This window comes from Heterocephalus glaber, unplaced genomic scaffold (genome assembly GCF_053883595.1).
Source record: "Heterocephalus glaber isolate CG9 unplaced genomic scaffold, H.glaber_assembly_v1.0 deba00001673, whole genome shotgun sequence".
Lineage (NCBI taxonomy): Eukaryota > Metazoa > Chordata > Mammalia > Rodentia > Bathyergidae > Heterocephalus > Heterocephalus glaber.
The window spans coordinates 20,545,594-20,561,546 of record NW_028258410.1 but is presented as its reverse complement, the minus strand read 5'-3'; the positions used below and the strand labels follow the sequence as shown (position 1 = coordinate 20,561,546).

Here is a 15,953-nt window from a genome sequence, read left to right as displayed (position 1 = left end):
TGTGATTGTAGAAATTATGCTATTATCTCCTTATACTTTTTCCTACTAGGTTTAGCTTGGTGGTTCTTCATTTCTGAATCAATTGAGGTTTTTTACTAAATGCTGATTTTTCTAGTACCAGTGTTCCTTTTTTATTAATTGGCATTCTACAGTAAGATAGTCTTTGTATTCTATTCTATATTTTTTGTATGCATCTATCTATATTTGTTGCGAATTTATGAATTTTTACTTTATTAAGTAAGTTATAATTCTTTATTACTGCCTTGATGCTTACTTAAACTATATCCTATTTGACTAGTTTTTTTTTTTGTACCTGGGATTGAACTCAGGACCTTGCTAGGTGGGCGCTGTGCTGCTGAGCTACATCCCTGGCCCCTTGACCAGTTTTTTTTAAGTGAGAGGTTTGTATTTTGGGAGACATATTGTTACCTTGAGTCCTGTTGATAGTTAACTTTGGTTATGATGTGGGTTTTGGTGTGTGAAATCTATAAAAACATGCTATTTAAAAATGTTCAAACCTGGCATGGTGGGACGCCTCTAATCCCAGCACTTGGGAAGCTGAGTTAGGAGGATCACTAGGAGTTCCAGGACAGCCCTGGGCTACACTGTGAGTTTAAGGCCAGCCTGTGTTACAGAGTGAGACCCTGCCTCAAACTCCCTTTCCCCCTCAAAAAAGTTCAAATGTTTGATTTCTTTAGGCTTTTGGAATCTAAGTCATACTTGGGGAAGCCCCTTTTCACTTTAGTGTGATTATTATTTATCACCGAAATCCCTTTGTTTTGTGACCTTCGCAGCTTGACCTTTGACCATTCCTTTACTTACAAGCACCACACTGGAGAGTGGCTGGGAATAGAGAAGAAAGATACAGTATAGAGGTGTCTGTAGTGATATATATTCAGTTTTTCATTCATTCACATTCGCTTTCTCTCTCTTTTCAATTTTTAGTGCTGAGGATAGAACCCAGGGCCTCTCAACATGCTAGGTGAGTGCCCTACCAGTGAGCCACAATCCATTAGTCTCTTCTTCCTGATTGGTTATGAGTTGAGAAACCATATACACATAATACCAGTAGATATCCCCCCAAAGCCTCATGTACTCATAGATGGGGAGTTTTGAAGGTGGCTAAATTAGGGTTTGATACTGGGATTAAGGGGATGAATGAGGGAAGGGTCACCCTGGGTGTGGCTGGCACCACTAAAAAGGCTGGTAGCCTGGATGAGATTAAAGGGAGAGGCAGGCTTGCTCCTGCCTCACTACTTGCTGCTTGATGCCTTCTGCTTGCTATGCTGTAAATGAACTGTGATGCTCCTCTGTATGCCACCCTACCTTGGAACCAGCTGACTATGGACTGAAACCTCTACAAACTGTGAACTGAAATAAACCTTTCTGCCTTCAACTTTGGATGTCGGGTATTTTGTCTCAGCAACAAGAAAAGTAAGATACTGGATTTAAATAGGATAAACCTTAAAATTTGAGGCCCTTGGGGAATCCCTTGCTGAGTCAGTGGGCTGTATGTTTTTCTATACTCATGGAGAAGGCTTTGCTTGACTGAAGGCAGTTTTGGCAGCAGTGAGGATCTCATTTAGAGTTCCTTACTGCCATTTGAAATAGGTAGAATAAGAGATGTTGTCCTTTTTTTTTTAATAAAGGAAGAAATTGAGGAGGGAGAGCAGGGAGGAGAAACAGTAAGTAGCAGAGTTGTCATTTGATCTTCTTCCTCCAGATCCTTTGGAAAAGCATTGTTTTTAGTAATGCTACCGTGAATATCCACTAGTTTGCTTTACTATGAGAAATTTATATTGTGTACTAGCTGTAACTATAGTTCTTTTAGTGATTTTATATGTTAATTTTGAAAATGAAGCACAACAGTTGTGTGTGGTAGCACATACCTGTAATCCCAGCAAAATGAGGCAGGAGCATTGCTGTGAGTTCTGAGGCCAGCCTGGACTACATGGTGAGTTTAAGGCCAGCCTAAACTATATAGTGAGACCTTGTGTCTCCTCACTTCCCCCCCCCAAATAATTTACTTTTTAGGCAGATTATCTATTAGCATAATTTTCAGGTTCCTAGTGGTCTATAATGTGAATCCCAGACTGAAAGTTCAAAGAAGATTGGGCTATTAGACTTAATGATAATAAATAGGTAGTTGGTTAATACTAACGCTAATAGATTATAAAATCAACTATTATATGCAGTGCTATTTGTCTGGAACATTCCTTCTGCCCATTACTGGTGGTTGATCCCAGGGGTATTCTACCACTGAATTATATCCCTAGCCCTTTTAATTTTTAAAATTTTGAGATAGGGTCTCTTTAAGATGTGCTGGTAGGACTCAAATTTTTGGTTCTCCTGTCTTGGCCTTGTAGGTGCTGGAATTATAGGCATGCCACCACTATGACTGGTTTATCTGGAGTAGTCTTTGCATAGTTGGTTCCTTGGAGCTCTTCGATTAAAAGTTGTACTCCCATAGTGCAACAGTTTGTAATAGCTAAAACTTATAAACAGCCCAGTTGCCCATCAACTGGAGACTGGATAAAGAAGATGTGGTTTTTTCTTTTATAAAATGGAGTACTACTCAGCCCTAAAGAATGAGAAACTAGAGACATTTATAGCTAAATGGATGTACGTTGAGGCCATAATCTTAAGTGAAATAAATAGAACACATGCAAATATCGAATAGTTTCTTTGGTGTGAGAAACTGAAAGTGTAAATAAGGATCAAAATGTATAATAGATAGGGCCAGGGATTTAGCTTAGTGGTTCTGCCACCTGCCTCACAGGTGCAAGGACCCGAGTTTGATCCCTGGTACCAAAAAAAACCAAAAAAAAACAAAACCAAAATGTATAATAGATAATGTGAAATAGGAAGAAAAGGGAAGGGGAAGTGGGAGGGGTAGGGGAAAGGAAAGAAGGAAAAGGAATAAATATGAGAAAAGGAAAAAAACCGGAAATGAAGTCTTTGTAAATAGGAAGGGGTGAAGGGATTGAAGGAAGGGCAGGGGAATGGGGAAAAAAGGACCAAGATATATCATGTAAAGTACAAATTCCCAATGAAGAATGTCATATTGTGTACCTAAAATGTACCAAGAAACTTAATGAATTAAAATAGAGTTGTTGTTAGGGCCAGGGATTTAGCTCAGTGGTTCTGGCGCCTGCCTTGCAAGTGCAAGGTCCCAAGTTCGATCCCCGGTACCAAAAAAAAAAAAAGAGTTGTCCCTCCAGAGAACCCTTCCCTGACCTGTAGTAACTACTTCCTCTCTATATTATATCTCACCTTTGGCTCTTCCCACTTTGTGGAAATACCTTATTTCTGTATTGGTTATTTGTTAATATCCAATATCCTTTTTCCATCTTTAGGATTTATCATATCTCAAGTATATATGATTACATCTTTTTGAACTCATATACGGTGGTATCTTGGTTTGTGACCTTAATTTCTTCCACGAATTTGGAAAAGATGGTCACATTCATGTTCGTGATGTAAACATGGCTGCAGTCATGTTCATTACTGGATGCAAAGTTCACAAACAAAAACACAATTTTGTCAAATGGTTCTGTTTGTAAACCAAATTGTTCCCCAACAAAAGTGTTCATTAACCATGGTACCACTGTAATAGGCACTTTGCTGGGCCCAGAACCTAGGTTCTCTGGATTTTGGGACTTCTATGAGGGTTTTGTGTTTTGTTTACTCCAGCACCCGCAGAACCTAGAATAGCAGTAGTATAGGACCTGGTATACTTTCAGTAAACTTTGGTGTAATGGATGGATAGCTTACACTTAAACTATGTGCCAGGTACAAAGTATTAGTGTTTTCACTTGATAGGTATTACTAAAGTTTGTAGTTGAATGTGATTTTTTTCTTTTAATTGTTTTGGGAGTATTTGGGAGCATTGAACCCAGGGCCTTGCGCATGCTAGGCAAGTGGTCCACCACTGGACTACATCCCTGGCCCTTTATTTTTTATTTTGAGACAGAGCCTTGCCATGTTGCCCAGGCTGGCCTTGAACTTGTCCTACCCAGTGTCCCAGTAGCTGGGATTATAGGCATGTGTCATTGTGTCTGGCTTTCTAATGTGATTTAAAAAGTAAAGATACTTATGCTGAATATTAATAGTTTACATGGGGATAATACTATTATTTAAACAGTTTTTTATTTATGGAATAAGCAATCTATCAGTTGGATACCCTAGAAAATACTTGAGTTTTTTTTTTTTTTTTTTAAATATCACTGGCAGATGAATAAGAAGACATGCAGGCTACTATTTGTTTGCTATTGTGTTATAGTCAGTATTTACTTTCAGGTCCTATATTTGGCTCAGAAGTTGTATTAGTCCACTAAGAAAACCAAGCAGTAAGCTACGGTGGACACAGATTAGTTCATGTTGCTTAGCAAATGAGGAATGGATTGAGTACTTGGGTAAAACCTGGGGAGAAGTGTTACTTAGCTGGAGATAAGGGGGAATTATTACTCTTTGGTTGTCTTGGTCTATGACAAGATGCTAGATTACTACTGCTTAACTCTGTGCTTTGTTCTGTATTATCTTCCAAATAATTTACATGTTGGAAAAAAGAAACTAGAGGCCAGGAAAAATTGAGGACAAATCTGTCCCCCTTTATTCCCCCATAAGGTGTCTTGGGGAGGAGGAGTATGACCAATTTAATTTTACTCTTTTTTTTGGTACCGGGGATCGAGCTTCTTGGGTCCTTGCACTTGCACAGCAGGCAGCGAAACCACAGAGCTAAATCCCTGGCCCTTAATTTTACTCTTCATTTTTAAATTTTTATTTTTGGTTTGAGACAGAATCTCACTTTGTAGTGCAGGCCCACTAAAAGTAGTGGCACATATCTGTAATCCCAGCACTGGGGAGGCTGAGGCAGGAGAATTGCTGTGAATTCAGTGCCAGCCTGTGCTACATAGTGAATTTAAGGCCAGCCTGAACGACACAGCAAGACCCTATCTCAGAAAACAAAATATAATGCAGTCTGGCCTTGAACTTGCTATATAGCGCAGGTTGACTTTGAACTTCTGGCAGTCTTCCTGCCTCAGCCTTCTGAGTGCAGGCATTACAGGTGTGCACCACCATGCTTAGATTTTATCCTTATTTGGAGTTTGTCCCATTTTAATGTATTAGCCTTCTGTTAGTATAACAACTACCTGAGATAATCAGTTTGTAAAGAGAAAGGTTTATTCAGATGTACAGTTTTAGAGGTTTCAGTCCATGATTAGTTGGGTCCCTTTGCTTTAGTGAGGCAGCACATCAGTGCCCGTGCTTGTGGTAGACCAAAACTGCTCACTTCATGGTGGAGAAGTGAAAAAGAGTGGGAAAGAGGAAGAGCTAGGTTCCACAGTCCCCTAAGGGGCATATCCTCAGTGACCTGAAGACCTCTCTCAAGGACCCATCTTGAAAGCCTTAGCCACCTCCCAGCAGTGAAACACTGGTGACCAAGCCTTTGCCATGTGGACCTTTGGGGGACACTGAAATTGCAAACTGTAGCAGTGCATGATGAGATCTTGTTGAGCCCTGAGTACCTGTTTTAGCCACACTCAGGGACTAGGTTCTCTTAATTTAGGGACTTCTCACAGTATGTTTTTATTTTTTTTATTTTTATTTTTTGGTACCAGGGATTGAACTTGGGTCCTTGTGCTTGCACAGCACACAGTATGTTTTTACTTGGTTGCTTTCCTTTTCTTCCTAACATGATTTAGTATATGTGGTGCCAAAGCAAGCATGTCCTAACATGATTTAAAAGCCCTTGGTTGAACTTAATGAATCAAATTTCAGTCAGAAAAAGGATGAGGGACACAAGCGATGACAGAATCATATTTATGTAGAAAATAGAAATGCCATTGACAAATATAATATAAAAATGTGCCTGGTTTAGTGTTTATTTTTTTGGTATGGGGAATAGAACTCAGGACCTTGTGCTTGTGAGGCAGGTGTGGCGCCACTGAGCTAAATCCCTGGTCCTGGTGTAGTATTTATTATACAATCATTAAAAACATAGTTCAGGGGCCGGGGATTTAGCTTAGTGGTTCTGCCGCCTGCCTTGCAGGCGCAAGGACTGTAGTTCGATCCCCAGTACCAAAAAACAAACAAACCCCATTGTTCATTGCTGATTATCTCAGGAATGTCATGGTTTGAGTATAATTCTCATTTGATAGGAAAAATGAGACAAAATCAGTCCATCCATTAGAAGTTATATATAGAAAATTACAAGGAGTGCATAGGTTTCTTAAGTGTGCCTAATATTTTATTTAGTTTGTTGAAATGTGTATAGGACTTCAAAGATACAGGCAAAGTATGCAGTATAGTTTCCTAGTTGTTCATAGTAACTGCTCAATAAAATTCTTATTAATTGTTCAAGGAAAGAACTTTGTCTAGTTGCTAATAATATATTTTTTGTTTTTGTTCTGAGCACAGGGGCATAATAACATTTGCATTAATGCTGATAAGATTAAGTCAGTTGAATTTCAGAGCACAATTTTATCAAATATTTTCCAGTAAAGTTTGAGATTTTTACTTTCATGACTTAAGCAGTAGTTGGTTTTAGATAAAAGAAATTTGAATCTGATTTCATTTCTTCAAGGACTTATATGTTCTTTTTGTAGGTGCTTTTTATGACAAATACAGATTGCATTGTGTTGAATGCCAAATTTACTTCAGAGTCCAGCATTAAATGATTTACTGTATGTAGCAATAAGTAAAATGTTTTTACATATTGTAGCAGTGAGGATATTTTAAAGATAATTTGAATATATGAACATTATATTGAATTAAATTTCTATTTTTAAATATTAAAGGATGGAAATATTTTAATCTTAATATCCTAGCAATCTTGGGAGCTTTTTCACTACCCCCTTGTCTTTCCAGGATAGCTGTTTGGGGGTATGGAATCCTCTCTGAGTGTTAATAAATGTCATCGCCCATTCCCTTCCCCCAGCTTTGTGCTTGAGCCTAGTTTGCCTGCAGCTGCAATCGTAGGCATCTTTCAGGAAGTGACCTTGGCTTGTATTAATCAAATTCAGAACACAAAAAAGCTTGCTAATGTGCTGACTTGATGTAGAATTTTATCGCATCCATTTTCTCAAAATGAAGCCATCTTGTAAAAGGATACACAGAAGACACATGTATATTTAAAAAATCTAGATCTATTTTAAAATTATAGACTTAATTGCTAAATGTGCATACACTTAAATCACAGGGTTTGGGAGTTTTTACTAGAAAATTACTTGTTTTAATGCTGAATTAAGGAACAACATATTAGCATGAACAACTGACATTAAATTGCTACCGGTATGTGTACTGTACATTATAAAGTATATTGGGGGCTCTTTAGCAGTTATACTTTTGGGATTTTCAGAAGTAACTGTGGTGTCTGTTGCTGGTTTGAATAAGAATTAATGTCCCATATGAAATTATTTTCTTAGGCAGTGGTGGTGCTTTTGGGATTTTCTAAGAGTTTTTTGTTTGTTTTTTCAGTTCAGACGGGGTCTCACTATGCTGTTCAGAGTGGCCTTGAACTCATTATGTAGCCTAGAACTAGCAGTGATCCTCCTGCCTCAGCCTCCCAAGTGCTGAGATTACAGGTGTGTACCACCACATCTGGAGGGACCTTCTAAATATAGGGTTAAATTTAAATCAGTAAGACTGCTAAAATGCAACTTGTTATTGTAATCAAGGAGAAAAATATTTGCTAACTACAAATTAACTGCTAATTTGGGATTTAGTTGATCATTTTGATAGACTACATAGTACTGCCGTTTCACTTTTATCCTGTAGTGCTTTAAAGAAGTCTTAATTTTTTTGTGTGTGTATGTACCAGGGATTGAACTCAGGACCTTGTGCTTGTGAGGGAGGTGCGGGGGAATCTAATTTTTAAATGTAGTACAGTTAAGATGTATGTAGTAGTGATTGCTATTTATTTTTGAGTCAGGCTCTTTCACTGTTGCTCAGGCTGCTCTTGAACTAATCCTCCTGTCTCAGCTTCTCAAATATGGTACCTGGGATATAGATGCATGCCACCACCATGGCTGATATCTTGATTTTAATTCTTACTCTTAAATATAGAATATTTAAAATAATTAATGATTTGTTTATTGATTTCTGCATTTGGAGAAAAATGTACCTAAGAAATTAAAATAAAGGAGAGCAGTTGTATCTCTTGCCAAAGAGTTTGCTCCTGAGTTGGTTGTATAGGGGACTATACTCCTGGGTACTGAAAGTGTTTGGAGAGGAAAAATATAGGAAAAAGGAAACTTAAATCAAGAGTTCTGCCTTCATTTCTGTAGATCCACTATATGAAAGGATAGGCACAATGCATACTTGTACTGATGGTCTGGGGAGGCGTGGGATCTATACAGGTAAAAATTTGGGGTGTAAGTACTTTAAATGTCTTTATTCTGGATTTATTTTAACATGTTTACAATTAATTTGTACTGTAATTTGTATGTCTCTTTGCTGGTGGCTCTGAACCACCAGTGGTACATGCATGATTGTCCCATCGGGTGGCATGGGGCAGTCACACACTGGCTGATGCAAGCTGCCCGATGGGACAGTTACACATGTATCCAGTGGTTCAAGCCTGCAGGAACATGTTTAAAGGATTTACTGGAAATAAAACATTCTTTTATTAGAAGTTATTAGAATTGTAGCTTCTTGAAAGTTAAATGTCTCCTTAACCTGCTTAAATTCTGCTTTGTCTTGATACTAGCATTCATGATTGGTTTGTTAGCTACAGGATAAAGAGACTCTGATTTCAAGGAGAAAAAGGATAATTACTTGATCATTTCGCCCCTCAAACACCTGTTTAAAATATAATTGTCACCTTGAACTTAAAATGTTCCTTGCCTTCTCTACTCCTCCCTGCCCTTAAAAAAAATACAGGAAAAAAGGAAGCCTTAGGAATAAAGAAATACATGCAACCTTGGTAGTCAATGAGTTAATATTCATTTGCAGCCCGAGGGGTCAGCAATGCAGTCTCTGCTTGCTGATTGGCTGCTAAAAGGTGAAATTGAAACCGCTGTAAACTTTTGACCCTGTAGCAATTCTTGTGGAACGCGGCCTTCCCCTGGTGGAGCCCAGAGCTTTCCTCACCTCCCCACCCAACCCTCCCGTCCTCCTTCCTGTATTTTGTGAGTGAGATTGTGCAGCACTGCATGCAGTTTATTAAAGAGATGAGGAAGAGGGAGACAGAACAAGCACCAGCAAGCTGCTTGCTGGCTGCCTGTTTGGTAATTGAGTCTTTACTAACTTAACTCAGACATAGAGCCTGTTAATAAACTGGTCTGTCAACTGGATTTTTTAGTTTTCTCCTTAAAGTAATTAAAAAATGCAGAATTGTTTAATGCTGTCAATAGTGGGTATTGTCACGAAAGCAAAATGTGTGGCATAATTTCCTAGATATGTTGAGTTAAAAATAGTTTCCACTTGCAGCTACCCTCCTTGTTTTGTATATTACATGTAATTTTTACATAAATGGCCAGCATTTTATAATTTTATTTTCCTCCTTTGGATTTTATCACAAAGAAACTCAAATGGCATTTTGGTTATGTTAACTCTGGGAATAAGTGGAGAAATTGCACATTTTGATTTCATTAATTTTAAATTTTTTTGAGATAAATGGTTTTGGATTAATTTTACTTTCTATGAAAAAGGCCAGATTTTCTTTATCCTTTTCTCTAATACAGTAGTGTTGTAGGACCCTGTTTTTTGCTTTTGGTTCCTTTTATCCTTTGGCTATAGTTCATTTGGTGTTACTGATTCTCAACAAATGCTTACTCTGTGAACATTGTTTTCAGGAACAGTAGGGGCTGTTTATATCTGTTCTTTCTTAATTAATAGCAGGAACCAAACATAAGTTGCTTCTGTTTCCGAGTGTGAGTGAAATGCCTGGCATCTAGTAAATTAAATGACTTGTACAAGGTTACCTCAAGAAGCTCAACTTTATAACCATAGGTTTTCTGCCAGGTGTGGTGGTGTACACCTGTAATCCCAGTGCTCAGGAGGCTGAGGCAGGAGGATCGCAGTGAGTTCAGGCCAACCTGGGTACTTAGTGAGACCTTGTCTCAAAAACAAAAAACAAACAATAACCTAGGTTTTCTGAGGCCATGGCTTCTGTTTTCATTAATCATTTATAGATTTTCAGGTTGACTCCATTGAGAATTAAGCAGATGTTATAATTTATTAAACGATCATGTTAAATAAATTGTAAGTCAGCTTGATTATAGTATTCAGGATAAGTGGTATCAGTTTTTAAAATGTCCTTATTTTTCTAGGCATGGTTGCATTGTAATAATTTCTATCAAAAATATTATAGTATTTTTATTTTTTATTTTTAGGTACCGGGGATCAAACTCGGGACCTCGCGCTTGTGAGGCAGGCGGCAGCACCACTGAGCTAAATCCTCGGCCCATATTATAGCATTTTTAAATGTTTGTAGAACTGGGGGTGGTGGCACCTGCCTGTACACTTGAGAGGCTGAGGCAAGAGCATTGGGAGTTGGAGGCCAGCCTGGGCTAGATACTAAGTGGAAGGCTGGCCTAGACTACATAGCAAGACCCTGACTCAAAAACCAAACAACCAAGCTTTGTAATCAGTACTTGCCATGTTCTCCTGGCTAGCAAATAAGTTCTAAATTATTTGAACATGCGTTAGTGGACTATGAAATAGTTAAAAAAGGTTTTACTGAGTTTTAGTGCATATGCCTCAAAAAAGTGGCATCTTACAATTTTAAATTTTCCTATGATTTAAAATTCACACCTTGTTTATTCTTTCCCTCATAGAATAGATTCAGATTGGTTGCAGTTGATTATTATTGCAAGTGAAATGGTTGTGATTTCAACAAAGGATATTTACCACTTGATAAATGATATCAACTGTGAAAGGACAGTATATTTACCAGATCTTTTGCAGCTTTTAGGTAACCTGAACATTAATTGGTGAACCAACTTGTTCTGTAGTGCTTTGAAGATTGGTGGGCAGTAGCTGTTTCCATAAAGACAGTAGGCCCCCCCCCCCCCCCCCCCCCCCGTCTATGGATATTAGGAAATGAGAAGGGAGTCTGAACAATGCCATCAGCTACATAGAACGAACAGGGTGTAGTGTGAGTAGTGGAGTACATGCCCTCTGCCTCATCTGTGTTCAACAGGAATGGAAAACTTAGTGGATTTTTTTTGAGGGGGTCCTGTTGGCATTTCCAAACATCAGCATTTTATAGTTGGGATATTCCTCTGTAAACTTCCCTCCCCATTTGAAACTTTGTTCTGTCTTCATGGTACATCTCAGAATAACTATTATATAGGTCAGCTTGCCCTGCTCCTGTTAGCTCTGCGGATGCAGGTTTTGGTGATGTAGGTCTCATCAGTCACCTGTTAGAGCTAGGTTCCCCTCATACCTTCTCAAGTACCTAATATTTTAGAAAGTGTCAAATTTAGTTTTTATGTCAATGTAATTTGGTTCTTTTATGTATGACTGACTAAAGTCCAAATTATGAAAAAGGGGTAAGAATAATTTTTGGTTAAAGGTACAAAAACATCCTAAGAAATCTGGGGTTGTCACCTTTGCCAAGTCTTTGTTCTAGACAAGCTTAACTTCACCAGCAGTTTTCCAACAATTCCATACTTTATATAGTAGTAGTTCTTAAACTGTCCACCCCTCCCAGGTTCCTCGTAGATAAATGGGTTATTGATGTATGAGTATTTAGGAATCTCTGTAGTTAAGGTGTATACTTCCTGAGAGGGGAGAATTTTATAGATGCTGTGTCTTTGGTTTGGGGATGCAGATTCGCAGGGTCAGGAATCTTTTGAGAAAGAATATGAAACCAGCTGTATGATACTTCAGTATAAACCTAGATGCTCTCTCACTAACCTTCCACACTAGGCCACAGTATTTGTTGGGTCATTTGTTACAATCCTAGTTACTTTCTGGCTTAATTCTTTTCTGTATCCCATGTCTCTTGTTCCTTAGGTGCTACTTGCTCCACAATCCTTCTTTCTCCCCACCTAAAAAAGAGAACAACAACAACAGAATCATTTCTGAAGTGAAACCTGGTTTAAAACCAGGCCCCAAACATCTTAGTGGCAGGTATGGTGGCACACACCTGTAATCCCAGAACTTAGGAGGATGAGGCAGGAGGATCACTCTGAGTTCCAGGCCAGCCTGGGCTACATAGTGATTTCAAGCAGCCTGAACTAAACAGTGAGACTGTGTCTCAAACAAAACAAAACAAAACCCTTAGAAATTCTTTCCAGAAGTTTTTCCCTTTTTGTTTCTTTTAGAAGTTTTTTCTACCTCTTCCCCCATCTTCCTCATCTTCTTCTAATTAATTAAGACAGGCTAGAAATTCAACTTCAAAAACATTGAACTCATTTAAAAGCAAAAACTAATGATTGTGTTTTAAAATTTTTGTTTGTGTGCTTGGATATTCTTATGTGTCAGATAGTCTTTTGTGTATTTGGTAATTGCTTATTTTATGTGCTAGGTACTAATAAGTAATTTATATATTTTCATTTAAGCCTCATAAGAGCCTTATAAAATGTTATACCTTTGTGCCCTTTCCCCCCCAATTAAAAAAATTAAAGCGTTGAAGTTGTAAATTGATTGAGGTTGCCCAGATAGTTTGGAGTTGAGACTCCATCTGGCTGACTCCAAAGGTTGTACTCTTTAACTGTTATTGTAACAGCTAGTTGTATTGTTGCATATGATGTGTTCCTTCCTTTACCCTCTTTATTTTTGGACCTCAAAAGTGTAACAACCATCCAAACCATGTAGCTAGATTGTAGTTGACAGTCCCCTGTGTGGATTGAACATGTTATAATGTTTGTTACTTGGAATTTATGAATGTATCATTTTTTTTTCCTGACCCCTATCCCAACAGAACTGTCAGTTCTGGCATGAATGCTTATTAGCTTTAGACCATGTGGTGATTGTAGTTGTCTTGATACAGATGGTACTAGAAAATGGCATTGAGATTGTTGGCTTTATTGTTATATTTGGAAATTCATAAGGAGAGGTGAGATTTTTTTTTGGACTCACTTCTTTGTCACACTAGAAACTGCTCCCCTTTTCTTTCTGTTCAAAAGCCTGCTGTTTGTATACTCATGTATTGTGTATTTTGAATAATTGCTCCCAATTTCACCATTATCCTTCATTTTGGTGACCAAGATGTATCCTCTTACATAGTGCAAGAAAACATCTGTAGCATTTTCCCACTTGCATGTTTGCTTTATTTCTCCCTCCATCTCTTCATTCATATGGTGGATATTGATTTCTCTTTTTTTGGGTCTGGAGTATTAAATATTAGCTTCTACCAGGGTATTAGTGTCTTTGATTGTTCCCTGAGCATTCAGTTTGGACCTGTGAGAACATCTCCAAGTTTAGAGTGCCCATCTGTTTTGATTACTTTTTATGCCTTGGAGCAGTGTCTTCCACCCCATTTGGCATTATCCAAGTTTACAAACTGTTTATATTGTGTATGCCATTCCTGACCTCTTTTTAAGCAGCAATATTGAGGTATGGCAAAGTAAGGCATTCACTCACATTCGTAGGAAGAGGCATTTTGCTTGACAGGTTTGATTTTGTTTTCTGTGTTCAGGGAATGGAGAGATGGGAACAGTTACTTTGTATTTGACTGATACTAATGGCTGTATGACCAAAGGACAATGACATTCAACTGCCCTCGTGTTTTTTTTGTTTTTGTTTTGTTTTTGTCTTCAGGATCAAAATACTTGCTAAACAGTGGACTCAGAGACTGTTAAAAACAAACTCTACTTGAACATCATTTTACTGGTTAACCAGGTAATTAATTCAGTTTTACTTTGACTTAATCCCTTGTAATTTTTTGACTTCAGCCTTCAGAAAATACTACCTGCTTCTTTAATTTATGATTTTATTTAAACTTGTTTAAGTTGAGTGAATGTAATTGGAATATTTGGCAAAGACATAGGTCTATAATTGCACATCTGCATGTAGATTCATAAACACAATTTTTAAGGGGAAGAGAGGAAATCTCCCATGTGTGGATATTTGAAGGGCATTTAGTCAAAATGTGAATCAGTATAAGCTCATAGTTACTATTTGACGTGTGAAGACTAATTCTCCCATATTACTGGTGCTGGCAAATAACATTTCACCTAACCCCTTTCTTAGCTTTTTGCGTCAGAGTAGGAAAAATAAAAAGTTGTCTGATAGCGGAGATAGCAGTTTTGCTTTGCCTAGCTAGTTAAATTTCTTTTTATTAATACTATCATTTTCTTGATTAGCTAGTTTGGAAATCTTTGTCTTCTTTGAATTCCACCCCTTTTTGATGATACATTTAGTGAACAGGCATTATCTGGTTTGCTGTTTTCCTGTCTTTTGCATTTGTTCTACTTTCTGTTTCTAATTTTAGCTTCTTCTAGGTCAAGACCCCATAATCATGCATGTTTTCGTCCATGTCCCTTTACTGCTTCCTTATCTATTGTTTCTGCCCACTTGTAATTTTACTAGAAGTTTTCTTAAATATATCCTTTTCTCTGGTTTACAAAATGTAATAAAACAGAACAGTATGGGGCCAGGGGTTTAAGTTCAGTGGTGGAGTGCTTGCTGAGCACATATTAGGCCCTGGTTTTTTTGTTCGTTTGTTTTTGGCCCTGGTTTTGATCCCCAGCACAGAATAGGGGTCTGAGAGTTGTGGAGGTAAGTTACAAAGTCCCTTCTTTGACATTTGAAGTGGTTCTTTATTTGGAAATTTGTCTAAGTCACTAGCCTTAGTTTTTGCAGTTTCCCTTCAAAATCTCTTAATTCCTTAAGGTACGTACCCATTCTGTCCTGATGTTTTGAATGTAGCAGAGAACTACCTTGATAGTTAGGTTTTTTGAGGCAGGGTCTCCCTTTGTAGTTCACGCTGGCCCTGAACTCATTACGTAGCCCAAGCTAGCCTTGAACTTGCAGCAATTCTCCTGCCTCAGCACCTCGAGTGCTGGGATTACAGGTGTGTGCCACCACACCGGCTCTTGATTGTTTTTTATTAGGGAAAAAACTTTGTTTGGAATTAAATTTTTATTTACAAAAAAATATAAACAACATCTAGATATCCTCTGCTCATACTCACTGTGCCACTTGATTCATGAGCTTCTATTCTTTTGGTTTCTCCCTTTCTCTCCCTCCAATCCTCCCTCTCTTTCTCCTCTCCCCCTCCTTTTTCTTTTGTTACCAGGGATGGAATTCTGGTCCTTGTGCTTTCGAAACGGGTGGGAACCACTGAGCTAAATCACCAGCCCTCACAGGGCCTTTGTACTGAGCTACATCCCCAGTCCCTTTTTATTTTTTATTTTGTGATAGGGTCTTGCTAAATTGCCCAGGCTGGGCTTGAATTTATGATCTCCCTGTCTCCATCTTCCAGAGTGCTGGGATTACAGGTGTGTAGCACCAGGCCTGGCTATGTATACTTTTCTGAACAATTTGAGCATAAGTTATACATTCTGTGCTTCTTTCTCCTAGAACTTCTGTTTTTAAAGAACAGGGTATTTATATAACTATTGTACAATTAAGAATTTCATAATGGACATTGACATAAAACTGTTGTCCATATTCTATCTTATTACTTGACCTGATAAAGTCTCTGAGTTTCATGTACTTCCTGTATGGAATTCCAGTCTGAGATCAGGTACTACATTTAGTTATTATTTCTCTTTAAGATTCTTTTTTCCTGGAATATTTCCACCACCTTTCATTTTTAGTTTTGAGATAGGGTCTTGCTTTGAAGCTCAGGCTGGCCTCATACTCATACAGTGTTCCTCCTGCCTCATCCAGTATGTGTCACCACTTCTGGCCTCTACCACCTTTCTTTAGCTTTTATGATAAGGATAATTTTGGCTCCTCCCAGCCACAGGAACATAGGGCTATGTATCCCCTCTTCTCCTTCCTGGCAGAATGAGATGAGATGGAGATTACGTACTCTTGGCTGGAATACTGCC

The 15,953-nt window shown here is 38.2% G+C and overlaps 1 protein-coding gene across 18 annotated transcripts in view; it reads left to right on the top strand.

The window, feature by feature from the left end:
- The window catches only part of Ncoa3 (nuclear receptor coactivator 3), a 126,614-nt gene that overhangs the window by 42,592 nt on the left and 68,069 nt on the right, over nt 1-15,953 (top strand). For 2 of the 18 annotated variants that reach the window (XM_087197763.1, XM_021239052.2), the window contains exon 2: nt 13,714-13,794. The exons of 14 other annotated variants lie outside the window; for them this stretch is intronic. The gene's annotated coding sequence lies outside the window, so the exon portion shown is untranslated. Of the gene's footprint in view, nt 1-945; nt 983-12,056; nt 12,082-13,713; nt 13,795-15,953 lie in introns of those variants that run through there. 2 more of the 18 variants (XM_087197758.1, XM_087197759.1) reach the window with 2 other exon arrangements.